This window comes from Triticum aestivum, chromosome 3B (genome assembly GCF_018294505.1).
Source record: "Triticum aestivum cultivar Chinese Spring chromosome 3B, IWGSC CS RefSeq v2.1, whole genome shotgun sequence".
NCBI classification, from domain to species: domain Eukaryota; kingdom Viridiplantae; phylum Streptophyta; class Magnoliopsida; order Poales; family Poaceae; genus Triticum; species Triticum aestivum.
This window is the reverse complement of record NC_057801.1, coordinates 51376491-51397421: the sequence shown is the minus strand read 5'-3', so window position 1 is coordinate 51397421 and position 20931 is coordinate 51376491. Positions and strand designations below refer to the sequence as shown.

Below are 20931 nucleotides of genomic sequence, written 5' to 3'. Positions count from 1 at the left end.
ATGTCATCTTTCTTAAAGCGTTACTCCGGTCTTTATGAACTTAATACTCTAGATGCATGCTGGATAGCGGTCGATGTGTGGAGTAATTGTAGTAGATGCAGGCAGGAGTCGGTCTACTTGTCACGGACGTGATGCCTATATACATGATCATGCCTAGATAATCTCATAATTATTCGCTTTTCTATCAATTGCTCGATAGTAATTTGTTCACCCACCGTAATACTTATGCTATCTTGAGAGTAGCCACTAGTGAAACCTATGGCCCCCGGGTCTATCTTTTATCATATAAGCTTTCAATCTACTTTTATTTGCATCTTTACTTTTCCAATCTATATTATAAAATATCAAAAATATATTTATCTTATCATATTATCTCTATCAGATCTCACTTTCGCAAGTGGCCGTGAAGGGATTGACAGCCACTTTATTGCGTTGGTTGCGAGTTCTTGTTTGTTTGTGTAGGTTTGTGGGACTTCTGAGGAGCCTCCTACTGGATTGATACCTTAGTTCTCAAAAACTGAGGGAAATACTTACGCTACTATTGCTGCATCACCCTTTCCTCTTCAAGGAAAACCAACGCAAGCTCACACTACAAGAAATATGTCAACTTATGACCTTCTGTCAGTGACCCTCGAAGAATTGGTCATAAATCTATGACCATTTTAGACCAATTGGTCAAAAGCTGTTCAGGGGGCTCCAAACCCTGAACCATTGCGACCATTTTGGTCAGAAAGGTCGTAATTTCCTTACACGAAATGGTTACAAAGCAAACAGTGCTAGTCCGCTGCCTTATTTCTAGTGATCATGACCAATATAGATGGTCATAGCCTTGTAGATTGTGGTGGGTTGTGATGACTAGGCGCCATCTCATCAGTTTTGCCTATGTGTCATGTCCATGTGGCAGTTTTTGCCCTAGGTTGTGAAGCAACCTATATTTCTATCATTCCCAAAATTCCCAAAAAAATCTCATAAATTCTTTGGGTCATATCTTCATCAAATATGTAAAAATCCCTCCTTGCCTAGTTCAAAACTAATTCAACAATATTCATTTTCCTATTATGTTCACAACAACACTTTATGAAGGAAGTGCTATTTATATATTCTTGATTGCCCTAGGAATTTTTGGGCACTCTTTCCTATCCAAATCATTACCGCATGACAAAATTCAGCTCCATTTGCCTAGCAAATCTTCCTCGGCAAATTTCCAAAGTTTTTGTCCACCTAGAAGCATTGTGAAGGAAGTACCTTTTTTATATCTCTAAATGACATGAAATTTATACAGTTTCCTTCATATGCCCAAATTATCACCCTCCTCCAAATTGCAGCTCAGTCAAATCATCTATGTGAGCCCAGGTTCAATTTATATTTTATGGCCAAATTGGCACGTTGCAAAGAAGTGTTATATAGACCCCTCCTATTACCCTCAAACTTTTCGGGCACTCTTCCATACCCAAATCATTGCCACATGATAATATTCAGCTCAATTTTCCTAGTAAATCTTTCTCGGGAAATTTCCAAAGTTTCTACCTCGAGAGAAGCTTTGTGAAGTAAGTACTAGCTAGGCTTACCCAAATGATCTGAAAATTGACCAGCGCATGACCATACCTAAGTAACTTACCTACACCAATTTTGAGCTCATTTCATTCATCCAATCTCTCTCACTAGTTTTCCCAAGTTTTTGTCCATAGAAGAGCATTGTGAAGGAAGTACCACTTTGGCATGTCCAAATGGTATCAATTTTTTACAATGCTTTCCTATGCCCAAATAACCATCCTCCACAAAATTTCAGCTCAATCCATTCATTATTTTGAGCCCAGCTTCAACATTCATTTTTTTGTCCAGCGTGGTACTTTGCAAAGCAAGTACCACCTAGGATCCTCCTTTTGATCTAAAAATTTGTGGAGACATTCTCCTTAGTAGATGATCATCCTCAGCCAAAACTCACGCCCATTGGCCTTGTGCATTTTCCGTACTGCTAATCAAACACTTGGCTGCTAATTCATGTTTGAGCATCGATCGGTCTCCTCGTGAGAATCTCATGTTGTAATTTTCTTCCTAGCACCAACCTGGGGAGTGCCCAACCCACTAGACATGCCTAGGCCGCCCAGAACACATGGCAACATTACGGTCACGCGGTGACCACGCGACGGGCATGCGAGTTTACGCGCTCTAGAGTTGAGGCCCTCGGCCACCGCCCAAACCTCGATGTATCGCCACCAAACCATGTATTTATGATTAAATAGGTCCTTGTGTAACTAGAAATGATTTTTGGAAAAAATAAATAGCAAACTATGAGGCAGCTGCAGTTCAAATTTGACCCGCTTCCAGCTGAATCGGCGGAAATTTGTCTTTTTCACGAGAGGTGGATCAAATTTTTTTACACCCAACCATTTTGTCAATTGTGCATTAAATATGGCCTAGTATTTTATAAAAATGATTTGGTCCAATTTTGCAACAATTATTTGGTAGTTCCTTCACAAAAAAACCTCCTTTCGGGCACTCAAAAAATGGAAAATGGTTTTTTCGTCCAACGAAAATGAAAACTTCCGTAGGCAACATTGTTTGCCATTCCAATATGCACCCTTGTGCACAATATGAGATCATTTGAACAAACTATGCCATGAATGTGGCCATAAGATTGATCATTTGGCTTGAAAGCAATGAATCTTCACACATGATAGCTCATTTTTGAGAACACTTTTTTAAAATAATTGTTGTATGACAAGTCTGTTATTTTTCATGGGAACTTGGCCACATATAAGGACACAATGCGAAGGTTTCCCAATTTTTTCATTTTTTTTGAATTTTTTATGCCCGTTTCAAAATGCGATCAAAACGGCGGGAATGACCGTTCCTAACTAGTGGTTGAATCTTGGAATTTTCTTGGTGTTTCTCTGATTAAATAGATACTTATGTACCTAGAAATGATTTTTGGAAAAAATAAATAGAAAACTATGAGGCAGATGTAGTTCAAATTTGACCCGCTTCCAACTGAATTGGCGGAAATTTGTCTTTTTCACGAGAGGTGGATCAAAACTTTTTACACCCAACAACTTTGTCAATTGTGCATTAAATATGGCCTAGTATTTTAGAAAATGATTTGGTCTAATTTTGCAACAATTATTTGGGAGGTCCTTCACAAAAAACCTCCTTTTAGGCATTCGAAAAATGGCAAATGGGTTTTTGGTCCAAAGAAAATGAAAACTTCCTTAGGCAACATTGTTTGCCATTCCAAAATGCACCCTTGTGCACAATATGTGATCATTTGAACAAACTATGCCATGAATGCGGCCATAAGATTGAACATTTAGCTTGAAAGCCATTGATCTCCACATGTGATAACTCGTTTATGAGAACACTTTTTTAAAATAATTGTCGTATTACAAGTTTGTTATTTTTCCTAGGAACTTGGCCACATATAATGACACAATGCGAAGTTTTCCCAACTTTTTTGATTTTTTTTGAATTTTTTATGCCCGTTTCAAAATGCGGTCAAAACGGCGGGAATGACCGTTCGTAGCTAGTGGTTGAATCTTGGAATTTTTTTGGAGTTTCTCTGATTAAATAGGTACTTATGTACCTAGAAATGATTTTTGGAAAACATAAACAGAAAATTATGAGGCACCTGCAGTTCAAATTTGACCCGCTTCCAACTGAATCGGCGGGAATTTGTCTTTTTCACCAGAGGTGGATCAAAACTTTTGACACCCAATCATTTTGTCAATTGTGCATTAAATATGGCCTAGTATTTTAGAAAAATGATTTGGTCCAATTTTGCAAAAAATATATGGTAGGTCCTTCACAAAAATAACTCAATTCGGGCACTCGAAAATTGAAAAATGGTTCTTTTGCAAAGAAAATGAAAGCTCTATTTGAAAACATTGTTTGCCATTTCAAGATGCACACCACACTTATGCAAAATACGAGATCATTTTGATATGCCATTGTTATGTTTTTTTATAAGAAATCAAAGTTTTGGGTCCAAAATTTTGAGATTCAAGCGCGAGATAGCTGGCCAATCAGACGCGAGGAACTGCCTTCACGCGGATCACCAAATTGGACGCAGTCTGAGTCGTCCATTGCACACCCATCCAGCGGTGGAGCTTGTGCCGAGAAAAAAACCCTAACCCACGCACCCACCCATCCTCCCCTCGATCCCAGATCCGATCAGCCCACTCACCCTCCCCCTCCCCTCGATCCCTAGATCCCACCTCCTCGCCGCCGCCGACTACTGCTCACCGTCCTGCCCCTCCTCCCTGCAGAGGCGCGGTGCTCCGATGATGGCGTGGGCGGAGGATGAGGCCATCAGCCCCACGTCGCCTCGGCAGGGCTACACATCTCGGAGCAGATCGGCCGCAACGCCGCCACGCAGCCCGACCTTGAGGAGGCGCTCGAGGCCTCGCGCTACGCCTCCCACCCCTACTCCTAGCACCCCGCGAAGCTGCACGAGCCCCTCTCCATCTCTCTCTCCTTCCTGGAGATGAGAGAGGCTTGGCTGCTCCTTGTAGGTTGGTGGTGAGGAGCTAGGGGGCCGAGAAGTCAGCCGCCAATGGGAAGAAGGGCAAGGCCAGCAAGGTTAGCCTCCTCCCCCTCCTCCTCTTCCACCTCGCCTTCACCATCCCCGCACGACACTCATGAGTTGTCGCTCCAGATCCACGGATCGCTAGTCAGGAGTTGCGCCCCTCTCAATCGTCGCCGTCGCTCTCTCTGATCAACTTCATCTGGGTTCTAGTGATTAAATTTAACCTGCAGAGTTCTTTGTTCGCAGACAAGCAGGGTTTCTTCCTGCTAGTAGCGATGTTGGAAAAGATCGGGTTGCCGCCCAATCCATCGATGCGAGGGGCGACCTGGGTGCTGGATGCCTCCAACTGCCAGGGCTGTGCCGCTCAGTTCTCCTTGTTTACACGGAAGGTAATCAATCTCGTGATCTCTGGCCTCGTGATGATGATGTGAAGCATAACGTACTCCTCTGCCATAATCCAACCGGGCACAATAATCCAGTTCGTACCAATTTCAGTTGCATTTCATGGGAATCCCCTTCACTTTTGGACCACTGTTTCATACTACTTGTAATATTCAAAGAAAGCCTACTCATTACTTGGATAAATTCTCGCCTCTACCTGTGTTGTCATGACTATGCAGAACCAAGAATTAGCAGTTTTAACAGGTTGAACTGTGGGCTTGCAAGGGGGTTAGATGAGGTGTTGACACACATCTCAGCCTATTAGTACTCGATCGGATCACATCCCCCAAAAAGTACAGAACCACTACATGCTGCAAGCTTCACGCCTTTTAGTTCCATGCACTGCGATTATGTCGAGGAGGATGAGGTCATTCCCATGAGCTTGTGCAGAGGGGGAAAACTAAGTTGGTGCACATTCTCACTGGAACGACCTCAATGTATGTCGACTGATAATATCTTTTAGTCCTAACAGCGAAAGTTAATAATTGCTCTGTTTCATGCCTAATAAAAAAAGTTGTACTGCATGTTTGTTTTATGCTATCTGAATCTACATTCGCAAATCCAAAGCTTTAAACAGAAAATTCTTGTGTTGTTGCCGGTCTCTCATGAAGTTTGGATTTATTGGGTCTAAAAATACCTCTTGTTCTGTTTCAGTAATTTATATGGTTGGATTCACCGTTAGTGTTTGCATATTCGTCACTTGACAAAAACTTCACATTTCTTGTAATCTTATGGAGATGGTTGGACCAGGAGTTGTGTTAAACTTTTGTGTATTTAATATGTAGCATCATTGCCAAAGATGTGTATGGAGATGGTTAGTTGGCCAATGTATATGATTGTATTCACTTTGTAGAGCTGCTCCACAACTTTTCTTATGTTGCAGTATCTGTGTATTCACTCTGTTGCCACTGAACATTGCAATCATTCAATTATTCTACTCTATTTGTCTTGTCCACATTGAAATCCGAAGGTGCACATGCTTATATGGCTATCGAGTAAGAAAGAAAGAACATGGATATCGATCATACAAACTAGTGTATCGATAATGATTGATATCCATGATGAAACTGAATCTGTTGCTCTTCTTGTGCAAAAAAATTAGTGCTGCTAGTCAGAATGAAGTTGCATGTAGGCAGCTCTTGTTCTAGATTTCTCTGGACTATGATTGTAATGGATGGAATGAAACTTAAATCATGACGTCTTGTTTCTCGTTTGAACTGGTGCTACCATGAGTTTTGTTGTGATTTCTGTGTCCTGATCTGGTATGGGGTTCAAATTGCAGATTGGCAAGGCCGGTGGTGAGAAGTGGAAGTCCCAAGTGATGTTGTAAGTTGCCCATCTCCCCTCCCCCTCTCTGTTACTTCTCGATTCTGTGCTGGTCACTTCCTTCTTTCTTCAGTGTTTGCTCGGTGTCGTGATGACAATGTGATCGCACCTATGTTGGTTTACTTGTTTCCGTGTCAGTTTGGCTAGTGCTCCACCCAGTTTTTCAGTTAGATTTCAAATTCAGTCGCTATGCAATGGCTGATCTACTAACTGCGCTCAATTCGGTCGTATAAATCAAATATGATTACTGCTGGCTATGGAGGGGGATTTTTCTGGAGCAATCAGTCAGTAGGAGGGGCTATTTTCTGCTGCTTGTTTTTGCTTCAGTTGGGTACATGAATCTCTGGTTATAAGGATTTCAGAGCCACGACTTGTTCTGAATCTCTGGTTGTTTCATGATGCTAGTCCACACTTACAATATATTTTCCTAAGGTGATGCATGCATGATTAGTACCAGTGTGAGATGTCGATTCATGTATCTGTGTTTGGTGCAACATTCATGTATCCATACATTGGGATGTTGGGATACTTGGATTCCTATTTTGTCTCTTATAGCACCGAATGCTAGTCTTTGTTTTACTAAATTCATCAGATAGTTAACTCACTGTGAGATGTCCACTCTTGTTTTGTTAACAAACATGAACTGTTAAGTCATCTATTCCTGGCTGTTGCTTTTGTTCAGTATATATGTCTACTTTCTGATTTGTAAGCATAGGTGGTTATAGGTTGCTGTGATGAATATAAATATTAAAAAGTGCTCATGCATGGCGGTATACTAGAGCTAGTTGTACAGTTGTTTGCATATTTGAAAGATACATGACATGTTCCTATTGTACATCTGTTTGCATGTTCCTATTGCACTGATCATCACTATTGGTAAATGCTATTGCCTGATATAATAGAAGTATGAGCACTCAACCATTGTACAACTGTTTGCATATGTTTTTTTTATAAATGATGATTGTGAAAGATGTTCACATGTTAATTTTTGTTGACTAAATTCTCTTATGCGCTTGACTTGGCTTGACCCAGAACAGCAGCATCCTTGATGCGTATTGACCTTCACCTTGTTTTTTCTCTCGCAGGCTCGAAGGAGGCAGTATGCAAGGCACCTCCTGATGGATATTGCTTGCTGGCTTCTGCTTTTTGAATGCTTGTATTGCCGCAGCTTGTGCCGCCATTCCAAAAGTTATGTATTTGTGAACATAGGAGATAAGTTATTGATATGTGTTCGTCTGTCTAGTGTTATGCGAGATAAAGTTGTGTGAGAAAGTTTTCTATACTTGTGTTATTATTGTGGGAAAGAAGTACTATTACTATACTAATTTGAGAATATTGGTTGTAAATAAAAGAGGGCTTGGCCCACTATTGGATTGTAAAAAGGCCATGTCCATAATTTATATTGCACTCAATACTTGGGCTCTAAAAAGGCCATGGCCCAAACTATGTTGGACTTGTTTCTAAAAAGAGCAATATAACTTTCAGATTCTAAAAAGGTTGAGGCCCAAAAAAAATGGATTGTAAAAGACTGCATCTCAGAAAAAAAATCCTAATTGTTGGGCCAGGCCCATTTAGCCAATCAAAGCATAGAGAAAAAAAAGTTAAATGTGCTGAATTGTTGGGCTAGGCCCATGTAGAAAACCGAATTGGACCGGGCTGAATCTTATGCCATATCAGCTTGCCACGCTGGATGCCTACGTGGCCTGGGGAGGTTGCTAGTGACCAAAATGCCACAGTAGGAATATTTTGGTCGTAAACGTCTTCGACCATTCCAGAAGAAAGGTCGCTATAGTCAGTTTATGACGGCCAGCTTTTGACCTTCTGTTTTTGGTCACAAAAAGGTCGCAAATGGAAATTTGTGACCTTTCAGTGACCAATAGTGGTGGTCACAAGTTGACATATTTCTTGTAGTGTCAAGACGTAGCAGGGGCGAACCCCCTCCTCCTTCTCCTATTAGGCCTCCTTCCTTAGGTGGGGGGCGCCACCCTTGTGGGCTAGTGTGCTCCCCTCCTATGTCCCATGAGGCCCATTATTCCCCCGGGGGGTTCTAGTAACCCCCGGTACTCCGATATGTACCTAATACACTTTGGAACACTTCCGGTGTCCAAATACTATCATCCTATATATCAGTATTTACCTCTCGACCAATTTGAGACTCCTCGTCTATTGGGGAACATAGTAATTTCAAAAAAAAATCCTATATCACGCAAGGTGATGCATAGCAATGGGGGGAGAGTGTGTCCACATACCCTCGTAGACCGAAAGCGGAAGAGTTATGTAACACAGTTGATGTAGTCGAAATTCTTCGCAATCCAACCGATCAAGTACCGAACGCACGGCACCTCTGCAATCTGCACATGTTCAACTCGGTGATGTACCTTGAACTCTAGATCCAGTTCAGGCCGATGGTGAGTTCCGTCAGCACGACAGTGTGGTGACGGTGATGATGAAGTTACCAGCGCAAGGCTTCGCCTAAGCAGTATGACGATATGACCGAGGTGGAAAACTGTGGAGGGGGGCACCGCACACGGCTAAAAGATCGACTTGTGTGTCTATGGGGTGCCCCCTCCCCCGTATATAAAGGAGGAGAGGGGGGTTGGCCGGCCTCATGGGGCGTGCCCCAAGGGAGGAATCCTACTCCTACTAGGAGTAGGTTCCCCCTTTCCTAGTCCAACTAGAAGGGGAAGGAAGGAGGAAGAGGGAGAGAAGGAAAAGGGGGGACAACCCCCTCCCCTATTCAGATTGGGCTTGGGGGGCGCACCACACCTGGCCGCCTCCTCCTCTCTTCCACTAAAGCCCATGTAGGCCCATTAACCCTCTGGGGGGTTCCGGTAACCCCTCGGTACTCTGGTTTTATCCGAAACTTCTCCGGAACACTTCCGGTGTCCGAACATAGCCGTACAATATATCAATATTTATGTCTCAACCATTTCCAGACTCCTCATCATGTCCGTGATCACATCCGGGACTCCGAACAACCTTTGGTACATCATATCACATAAACTCATAATACCAATCGTCATCGAACGTTAAACGTGCGGACCCAACGGGTTCGAGAATTATGTAGACATGACCGAGAGACGTCTCTGTCAATAAACAATAGCGGAACCTGGATGATCATATTGGTTCCTACATATTCTACGAAGATATTTATCGGTCAAACCGCATAACAACATACGTTGTTCCCTTTGTCATCAGAATGTTACTTCCACAAGATTCGATCGTCGGTATCATTTTACCTAGTTCAATATCGTTACCGGCAAGTCTCATTACTCGTTCCGTAATGCTTCATCCCATAACTAACTCATTAGTCACATGGCTTGCAAGGCTTATAGTAATGAGCATTATCAAGAGGGCCCAGAGATACCTCTCCGAAACACGGAGTGACAAATACTAATATCGATTTATGCCAACCCAACAAACACCTTCAAAGACACCTTTAGATCACCTTTATAATCACCAATTTACGTTGTGACGTTTGGTAGCACACAAAGTGTTCCTTCGGTATTCGGGAGTTGCATAATCTCATAGTCTGAGGAACTTGTATAAGTCACGAAGAAAGTAGTAGCAATGAAACTGACACGATCGTAATGCTAGCTAACGGATGGGTCATGTCCATCACATCATTCTCCTAACGATGTGATCCGGTTCATTAAATGACAACACATGTCTATGGTTAGGAAACATAACCATCTTTGATTAACGAGCTAGTCAAGTAGAGGCATACTAGGGACTATATGTTTTGTCTATGTATTCACACATGTACTAAGTTTCCGGTTAATACAATTATAACATGAATAATAAACATTTATCATGAATTAAGGAAATAAATAATAACTTTATTATTGCCTCTAGGGCATATTTCCTTCAGTCTCCCACTTGCACTAGAGTCAATATCTATATTACATAGTAATGATTCTAACACCCATGGAGCTTTGGTGCTGATCATGTTTTGCTCGTGGAAGAGGCTTAGTCAACGTGTCTGCAACATTCAGATCCGTATGTATCTTGCAAATCTCTATGTCCCCTTCCGACACTTGATGACAGATGGAATTGAAGTGTCTCTTGATGTGCTTGGTTCTCTTGTGAAATCTGGATTCCTTTGCCAAGGCAATTGCACCAGTATTGTCACAAAAGATTTTCATTGGACCAGATGCACTAGGTATGACACCTAGATCAGATATGAACTCCTTCATCCAAACTCCTTCATTTGCTGCTTCCGAAGCAGCAATGTACTCCACTTCACACGTAGATCCCGCCACTGCGCTCTGCTTGGAACTACACCAACTGACAGCTCTTCCATTTAATAAAAATACGTATCTAGTTTGCGACTTAGAGTCATATGGATCAGTGTCCAAGCTTGCATTGACGTAACCGTTTACGATGAGCTCTTTTTCACCTCCATAAACGAGAAACATATCCTTAGTCCTTTTCAGGTATTTCAGGATGTTCTTGACCGCTGTCCAGTGCTCCACTCCGGGATTACTTTGGCCTCCCTGCTATGCTTATAGCAAGGCACACATCAGGTCTGGTACATAGCATTGCATACATGATAGAACCTATGGCTGAAGCATAGGGAATGACTTTCATTTTCTCTCTATCTTCTGCAGTGGCCGGGCATTGAGTCTGACTCAACTTCACACCTTGCAACACATGCAAGAACCCTTTCTTTGACTGATCCATTTTGAACTTCTTCAAAACTTTATCAAGGTATGTACTTTGTGAAAGTCCAATTAAGCGTCTTGATCTATCTCTATAGATCTTGATGCCAAATATGTAAGCAGCTTCTCCGAGGTCTTTCATAGAAAAACTCTTATTCAGGTATCCCTTTATGCTATCCAGAAATTCTATATCATTTCCAGTCAACAATATGTCATCCACATATAATATCAGAAATGCTACAGAGCTCCCACTCACTTTCTTGTAAATACAGGATTCTCCAAAAGTCTGTATAAAACCATATGCTTTGATCACACTATTAAAGCATTTATTCCAACTCCGAGAGGCTTGCACCAGTCCATAAATGGAACGCTGAAGCTTGCACACTTTGTTAGCACCATTTGGATCGACAAAACCTTCTGGTTGCATCATATACAACTCTTCTTCCAGAAATCCATTCGGGAATGCAATTTTGACATCCATTTGCCAAATTTGATAATCATAAAATGCAGCAATTGCTAACATGATTCGGAATGGACTTAAGCATCGCTACGGGTGAGAAAGTCTCATCGTAGTCAACTCCTTGAACTTGTCGAAAACCTTTCGCAACAAGTCAAGGTTTGTAAACAGTAACATTACCGTATGCGTCTTCTTCTTCTTAAAGATCCATGAGGGAGTCCTGGACTAGGGGGTGTTCGGACAGCCGGACTATCATCGTCAGCCGGACTCCAAGACTATGAAGATACAAGATTGAAGACTTCGTCCCGTGTCCGGATGGGACTTTACTTGGCATGGAAGGCAAGCTTGGCGATATGGATATGTAGATCTCCTACCATTGTAACCGACTCTGTGTAACCCTACCCTCTCCGGTGTCTATATAAACCGGAGGGTTTTAGTCCGTAGGACACAACCATTACAACAATCATACCATAGGCTAGCTTCTAGGGTTTAACCTCCTTGATCTCGTGGTAGATCCACTCTTGTACTACCCATGTCATCAATATCAATCAAGCAGGAGTAGGGTTTTACCTCCATCGAGAGGGCCCGAACCTGGGTAAAAACATCGTGCCCCTTGTCTCCTGTTACCATCCGCCTAGACGCACAGTTCGGGACCCCCTACCCGAGATCCGCCGGTTTTGACACCGACATTGGTGCTTTCATTGAGAGTTCCTCTGTGTCGTCACCGATAGGCTTGATGGCTTCTTCAATCAACAACAACGCAGTCCAGGGTGAGAATTTTCTCCCCGGACAGATCTTCGTGTTCGGCGCCTTTGCACTGTAGGCTAATTGGCTTGGCCATCTGGAGCAGATCGAGAGCTATGCCCCTGGACATCAGGTCAGGTTTGGAAGCCTAAACTTCACGGCCGACATCCGCGGAGACTTGATCTTCGACGGATTCGAGCCACAGCTGAGCGTGCCGCACTGTCACGACGGGCATGATTTAGCTCTGCAGCCGGACAGTACCTTTGAGGCCGCACACGGATCCGCTCCGACCCATAGCTCGGAGCCGACCGTGCAGATCGAGGACATGTGGCTGGACACCGCCTCGGGAGCTGCAACATATACGGCGGTGGAGCCGAATACTGACCTTGTCCCTTATAAAGCTCGTGACTCCGAGGCGCCGGACTCCTTGCCGGACTCCGAACCTCCTGCGTCCCTGCCAATCGAATCCGATTGGGCGCCGCTCATGGAGTTCACCACCGCGGACATCTTTCAGCACTCACCCTTTGGTGACATCCTAAATTCGCTAAAGCATCTCTCGTTATCAGGAGAACCCTGGCCGGACTACGGTCAGGATGGTTGGGATGCGAACGATGAAGAAATTCAAAGCCCACCCACCACCCACTTTGTAGCCACTATCGACGATCTAACTGACATGCTAAACTACGACTCCGAAGACATCGACGGAATGGACGACGATGCTGGAGACGATCAAGAACCAGTGCCTACAGGGCATTGGAAGACCACCTCGTCATACGACATATACATGGTGGACACCCCAAAGGATGGGGACGGCGAAGAAGCAGCAGAGGCAGATTCTTCTAAGAAACAGCCCAAGCGCCGACGTCAGCGGCGCCGCTCTAAATCCCGCCATAGTAAGAATGGAGATTCCGGCACCAGAGATAATAACACCCCAGAGAGTGCCGAAGACAACCCCCTCCAGCAAGATTCAGCACAGGAGGACGGGGAAGCCAGCCCTCGAGAGAGAGCGGCAGACGAGGATGATGAAAACTACATGCCTCCCTCCGGAGACGAGGCAAGCCTCAACGACGACGAATTCGTCGTGCCAGAGGATCCTGTCGAACAAGAGCGTTTTAAACGTAGGCTTATAGCCACGGCAAATAGCCTAAAGAAAAATCAGCAACAACTTCAAGCTGATCAAGAACTGCTGGCCGACAGATGGACCGAGGTCCTCGCGGCTGAAGAGTATGAACTTAACCGCCCCTCCAAGAGCTACCCAAAACGCAAGTTGCTCCCCCGACTAGAGGAGGAAGCATACAAACCTTCATCACCAGTGCATAATACGACAAATCGACCACCACATGGACGCGACAGAGAGGCATCTAGGCCCTCCATCAGGACCGTACCCCGGCACCGCTCGAAAAGTACGAAGCCACGAGGGAATGCGCTGGACTTGCAGGATATATTGGAGGACAAGGCAAGACAATCAAGATCTATCTACGGATCACGTGGGCGCCCCACGACCCACGACGACTACCGTCGCGCTGGATACAGCAACTCCGGCCGGGCCGAACACAGCAGACAACGCTCTCTTGAGCTACGTCGTGATATTGCTCAATATAGAGGCGCCGCACACCCACTATGCTTCACTGACGAAGTAATGGATCATCAAATCCCTGAAGGGTTTAAACCCGTAAACATTGAATCCTATGATGGCACAACAGACCCCGCGGTTTGGATCAAAGATTATCTCCTTCATATCCATATGGCCCGCGGCGACGATCTCCATGCCATCAAGTATCTCCCACTCAAGCTTAAAGGACCAGCTCGGCATTGGCTTAACAGCTTGCCCGCAGTTGGGTGTTGGGAGGACCTGGAAGCCGCATTCCTCGACAACTTCCAGGGCACATATGTGCGACCACCAAACGCCGATGACCTAAGCCACATAATTCAGCAGCCAGACGAATCGGCCAGACAGTTCTGGACACAGTTCTTAACAAAGAAAAATCAAATCGTCGACTGTCCGGATGCAGAGGCCCTCGCAGCCTTCAAACATAACATCCGCGACGAGTGCCTGGCCCGGCACCTAGGACAGGAAAAGCCGAAATCCATGGCAGCCCTCACATCACTCATGACCCGCTTCTATGCGGGAGAGGACAACTGGTTAGCTCGCAGCAACAACCTTAGCAAAAATGCTGGCAGTCCGGATACTAAGGACCACAATGGCAGGTCGCGTCGAAACAAAAACAAACGCCGCATTAACGGCGATAACAATGAGGACACGGCAGTCAACGCCGGATTCAGAGGCTCTAAACCCGGTCAGCGGAAGAAGCCATTCAAAAGAACTATTCCGGGTCCGTCCAATTTGGACCGAATACTCGACCGCTCTTGCCAAATACATGGCACCCCCGAAAAGCTAGCTAATCACACCAACAGAGATTGTTGGGTATTCAAGCAGGCAGGCAAGTTAATTGCCGAAAACAATGACAAGGGGCTGCACAGCGACGACGAGGAAGAGACTCAGCCGCCGAACAGTAGAGGACAGAAGGGTTTCCCCCCACAAGTGCGGATGGTAAACATGATATACGCAACACATATACCCAAGAGGGAGCGGAAACGTGCACTTAGGGACGTATACGCGGTGGAGCCAGTCACCCCGAAGTTCAATCCATGGTCCTCTTGCCCGATCACTTTCGATCGAAGGGACCACCCTACTAGTACCCGTCATGGTGGGTTCGCCGCATTGGTCTTAGACCCAATCGTCGATGGATTTCACCTCACTAGAGTCTTGATGGACGGCGACAGCAGCCTGAACCTGCTTTATCAGGATACAGTGCGCAAGATGGGCATAGACCCCTCAAGGATTAAACCTACAAAGACGACCTTTAAAGGCGTCATACCAGGTGTTGAGGCCAATTGTACACGCTCAGTCACACTAGAAGTGGTCTTCGGATCCCCGGATAACTTCCGAAGCGAGGAATTAATCTTCGACATAGTCCCGTTCCGCAGTGGCTATCACGCCCTGCTCGGACGAACCGCGTTTGCAAAGTTCAACGCGGTGCCGCATTATGCATACCTTAAGCTCAAGATGCCAGGCCCTCATGGAGTCATTACGGTCAATGGAAACACTGAACGATCCCTCCGAACGGAGGAACACACAGCGGCTCTCGCGGCAGAAGTACAGAGCAGCCTTTTAAGGCAATTTTCGAGTCCGGCCGTTAAACGACCGGACATGGCCAAACGCGCCCGGAGTAACATCAATCAAGACCACCTGGCACGTTCCGAGCATGCGTAGCAATGCGGCCCCAACCCCAGCCCTCGCATGATTGCAAGACCAGCTCTTCGCGTACATCACTATGCTCTGGAGGTACCATGGGCATAGGGGGAGGGGCACGACCACGACAGGCCCAGAGTGTGGCTTAACCACACCAGGGGCTCCCAAGTGTGTCACTTTTTCTTTTTTTATTTTTTCCACAGGACTCCGTTCACCAGAGGCCCTGTCAGGCAGTAGATCTGCCGAACTCACGATGCAACAGCCAGGGAGGGACAAAGGCTACGACGAACACTCAGGTGGTCTCAATTATGAGCATTAAATTTGTTAAATACACCAGTCCGCAGAACCACCGATGGAGGGGGACATGTTAAATTAGTCCAATCCCTTGCTTACCGCACTATTTGTATTGTTCTGCACTCATAGCAGAATTCCTTGAATAAACAATGCATCACTTTTTGCTTATAATTGCATTTCTTTTCTTATATATGTTCGTTAATGACATCTCGCACCCGTACATTTTGGTACGGCCGAATACACCAGGGGCTTATGTTCCCCGTATTATGGTGTGATAAGTCCGAACACTTTCACAAGTGCAGCACCCCGAACTTATAGCATTATATGCATCGGCTCCGAATCATGTCTTGGGTCAATAGTTGGGTTTGCCCGGCTCCCATGTTTTGGTACCTTACGTTCCGTTCTGTCGGCTAAGGTAGCACTGGGAGAACCACTGCGATTGCGCCCCGGTTGAGCTGGGCGAGCGCCTCAGTGGAGAAAGCTAAAACTGACTGTCATGATAAGGCAAGAGACCGGTCGCTGTTCGAGAGGTCTTTTTCGAGTCCTTAAAGACTTATGCCGCTTCGAGCGAGGAACCGGCTGTGTCCGGCCCAGGCGTGGATAGCGCCCCGAACTCGGTCTTCCGAATAATAGGGTCTTCGTCGAAATTTAAAATTATAAAATTCTATGGCTAAGTGAGAGTGTTCAAGCATTATAAGTCCGGTTGCCTTGTTCGTTGTGTTGAGCGCCTCCCTAAATGGACCCAAAAATGGGAACAAGAGTGCTCAAGTTTATCCCGAACACCGCAGCACTCGTGGCATGGGGGCTGAAGCCGACGACTTGCCATCTCTCAGATTTTATAAACGGCCGCACAGAAGGTAATATTTTAAATCAATAAGCGTTGCTTAGCGCATATGAACAAAGTTTTCAGCGCACAGGATAACACATTGCGAGTTTACTCAATAATTACATCTCTGGGGCACTCATCCGCAATCTTGCGGGCACCCTTCAGGACAGCCTTATAGTACATCTCGGGCGTACGGTACTCCTTGCCCGTTGGCGGCGCGTCAGTGATAAGCCTCTCCGCATCCTGCCTGCCCCAATGCACCTTTGCGCGGGCAAGGGCCCGACGGGCACCTTCAATGCAGGCGAAGCGCTTGATGACTTCCACCCAGGGGCACGCATCCACCAGCCGCCGCACGAGGCCGAAGTAGCTCCCAGGCATGGCCTCTCCAGGCCACAGCCGGACTATGAGGCCCTTCATGGCCTGCTCAGCTACCTTGTGGAGTTCGACCAGCTGTTTCAGCTGGTCGCTAGGGGGCACCGAATGTCCGGCCTCAACATACTGAGACCAGAAGACCTTCTCCATTGAGCTCCCCTCCTCGGCTCGATAGAATGCGGCGACATCAGACACGCTGCAAGGGAGATCTGCAAACGCCCCTGGAGAGCTCCGAATTCGGGTAAGTAACAGGTAATTTACATTAACATGCTTGCTCTGCATGAAAAATGCCTTACCCGCCGCTATTTTCTTCACATCCTCAACCTCCTGGAGGGCCTTACGGGCCTCGGCCTTAGCGGCTTTGGCACTTTCAAGAGCCGAGGCAAGCTCGGACTCTCGAGTCTTCGAGTCGCGCTCCAAACTCTCATGCTTTTCCATGAGAGCCTGGAGCTCCTGCCGCACCTCCGCCACCCGCGCCTCCTGCTTCTCTCGCTCCGCTCGTTCCGCGGCCGCATTGCGTTCGGCCGCAGACACGACCTCCTTCAGGGTCGCCACCTCGTTTGTGGCCCCTGCAGTACCCACGTTATCCTTGTTATTTCTATTGCAACCAAAATCCTTTTCTGTAAGGTACAAACTTAAAAGTGGTGTTACTCACCTTCTTTGTCCTCGAGCTGCCTCTTGGCAAGGTCGAGCTCTTGCTCGGACCACTCGAGGTCCTGCTTCAAAGCACCGACCTCCGCAGTCAGTGCGGCAGAGGTCAGCAGCGCAGCCTGCAAACCCATATTGACATAATTTTAGCACTCCTGCATATATCTTTTTTAGATCCTCAGTCCGGTTTTTTCCGAACACCGAACCGAGCATCAGGGGCTACTGTCTATGCGGTATTACATTACATATTTTAAACTTCTTATCTCAAAGCCCGTTAGAAGGCTACTGCAGGCTTCGGTCAGCCCGCTCTTGGCGAGCTGAACCTTCTGAATCACCGCACTCATGATACACTACTAGAAAAACTAGCATTAACGATGATGTCCCGTAAACACTTGGTCGTTAAACATTAGTATTAGTTGAGTCCCCGCAGGTAAAATCAGCCTCTGCCTAATAGCTACCCAGTAGCACACGCATATCCAATATTTGGTGCTCGATTAAAAAGTAAATCGGACTTCCATTGGATAACCCTCCGTAACTGCCAGTTTTTTAATCCATTATTATAGGATCCCGTTCATCTCCCTACGCAGCTTTCTTCTCTCCTTCCTTCTTACCTCCAGATCGCATCTCCCTTCTCTTCTCCTATGGCTATCCGCGCTGAAGCCTACACCTCGCCGGTCGCCTTGACCCTGGCGCGTCCGCGCTGCTGCCTGCAAGTAGGCGGCCGCCTCGACCCCGTCGCGTCCGCACTGCCGCCTGCACCTCACCGGTCGCGTCGACCCATCCACGCTGCTGCCTACAAGTCGCCGGTCGCCTCGACACATGGCGTCCGCGCTGCAGCCTGCACCTTGCCGGTCGCCTCCACCCCTACGCGTCCGCGCTACTGCCTGCAAGTCGCCGGTCGCCTCGACCCCATCACGTCTGCACTGCTGCCTGCACATGGCCGGTTGCCTGGCCCCAGTGCGCCCGAGCTACCGCCTGCATATCTCCATTCGCCAACGCTACATTGGTTGGTTTCCTCCTTCCCCTGTTTTTGTTGTTGTTGTGGGTCCTTCCTGTACGCAGAACAGTGGGGTGGGTATACTTTAAGAAGGGGATCATGATAATACAGTAGTACGATATTATAACATAGAGAGATAGATGAGCTGCAAAATTTAGGTGTAAGGCACTAAGACGTGTGACATTATTCTGTTGCAAATGGATTGACGTAGTTAACAAAGAGCATGGATGAAGAAAGACAACAAGCACGAAATTGTTAGTCTTAACCTGCAGTGTTTATTTCGAACAGATGAGCTTTCATTCTGGCTAGTCAAGTTTTCGAACAGATAAGGACAATCTTTTTAAGGGATGTCACACAGTTGTGCAAAATCCATCACGTCATGCCTATAATGTACCACACGGACATTCTGATAATGTACAACCAAAGACGACTTGCTTCAAAATTTGGTTCTGTACTTATGCAAATTTTAATCTCTAGTAAGAGAACAACATGATGCCACTAGTTTATGTAAGCCTTAATCTGTAGTTATCCATATGCTTCCTATTTCAGCTGTTACCTTATTCATAAACAGTGACACAAGAAGTCTTGTACTTACGTTTTCTTAGCGTTCAGTACATCAAACATTCACTTATTTAATTTAATTTTACTTCGCACAGACTCTCCACACACTTCAAACTAACACTCTAGATTATCACAATGAGGCTCATATGCGAGAAGAGCAACTATGAAAAAAAATATGAGTTAGCTACAAAAGGTACTACACAAACCTAAAAATATCATTCAAGATATAACGTGGTTGCTAGCTTTCCTAGATACAAATGATGCGCCGACAAATACTCTTGTTCAGTGCAAATTGGGATGCAGATGATTCCGAAAGTGAGTTTCTAACTAGTTTGTACTGTATGGAGAATTCGTTTCTACATTTAATTGTTTTCAAGTTACTCACAATATATTGTAGCTATGAAAGATGAAGTTGATGCTAACAATGACAGTGACATAGGAAATGATATGGGTGAATTTGATGCTATGTAAAAATGTCATTTTTTTCCTAGCAAGTGAAACTTGTACTTGAAGAAAAGTCCAACGGCGTGGTACAAGAAGTGTCAGAAATTAAGTGGCCTATGTTTGGTACATCTCTAAGTGATAGTTCTCATGAAAGCCAGCATGAACAAGTAAGTAGTTCTTATACATATATTTTATATGCCATGCGTTCTGTCGATTTATTTACATGGATTGACTTTCATAAAGTACTCAACGTTTTGAAGGACTGATGGTCCATCGTAAATATTTAGAAGCATTCGAAGGAATTGTAACCGCCAATGAAGAATGATATCCATTCAAGCAACACGATGGTGTCCCTCGATTGAAGATTAGTAAATATTATCTTTTCTAGTTTCTCGTTTTCCAGTTAGACATGAGAAAGTACATTGGTCATATAAGCAATGCTTTCGACTCAGATATTGTATATTTTAATTCCAGAATCGCATGTCAGAATTTTGTTAATTTACCTGATTTCTATTAAGAAAGTGGTTATCTTTCAATTCATATTCTTATGTTTCTATGTTAATGTTGATGTTACTATTAAAATGTGGAAAGATTCATAAAGTGATCACTGAACGAAAAGTTATTACTGAATATAAGTTATTCGAAGGATATCATAATAGTGAAGAGAGTGGCGGTTGATACTATAAAGAGGTTGTTAAGGATACTTTGGTAACCATAGGAATATTATTAGCGATGAAAAATGTGGTCGTTAATACTGAGTGTGGTCGTTATTGCCACGGGATTGACGACAACACACTACCCCGTCGTTACATTAGTAACGACCACAAGATGTGGTCGTTATACTTTTAACGAGGGAGCCTATTACCACCAGCAAATTGTGGTCGTTAATGACCATTAGCAACCACAATCCACCACATACATCGTTGTTAAAAACCGTTTTCCTAGTAGTGATAGTGCGGTGTTCTTCCTCGATGGAAGTGCCGTTAAGCGCCTCCAACAAGTTGTCCGGCGCCTCCGGTTGGACAGAGGCTGCCGGCGTCACGGTCTTGCCATTCTTATGAAGGGGCCGCCTGCCGGACTCCGGAACCACTGCGGGTTCCGGCATGGAGTCCGGCGCAAAGTCCGGGAGACTGCCTCGCGGCACCTCCGGAGCCTCCTCCTGATGGGTCCCCTTCTGGGATCCCACCTCGGTGTCGTCAGCACAAGGGGTGGAGGCGGTCGGAATGGAATCCACGTCCGACGGAGCCAAGGACCCGCTCGACGAAGCGGGAAGATCATCATCGGCCGGACTACAGGTAGTGTGCGGCATTATAAGGACACTATGTGAGATAAAGGAGAAATTATAAACCATACAGGAATCCGGATACTTACGATCTTGCCGGAGG

The 20931-nt window shown here is 45.5% G+C and overlaps 1 long non-coding RNA gene across 1 annotated transcript; it reads left to right on the top strand.

The window, feature by feature from the left end:
- The first annotated feature begins 18118 nt into the window (after positions 1-18118).
- Positions 18119-19903, top strand: LOC123064674 (uncharacterized). The gene is made up of 3 exons (XR_006430768.1): positions 18119-18550; positions 19594-19713; positions 19807-19903. It is a non-coding gene; the product is annotated as an uncharacterized lncRNA (long non-coding RNA).
- Positions 19904-20931: the final 1028 nt, after the last annotated feature.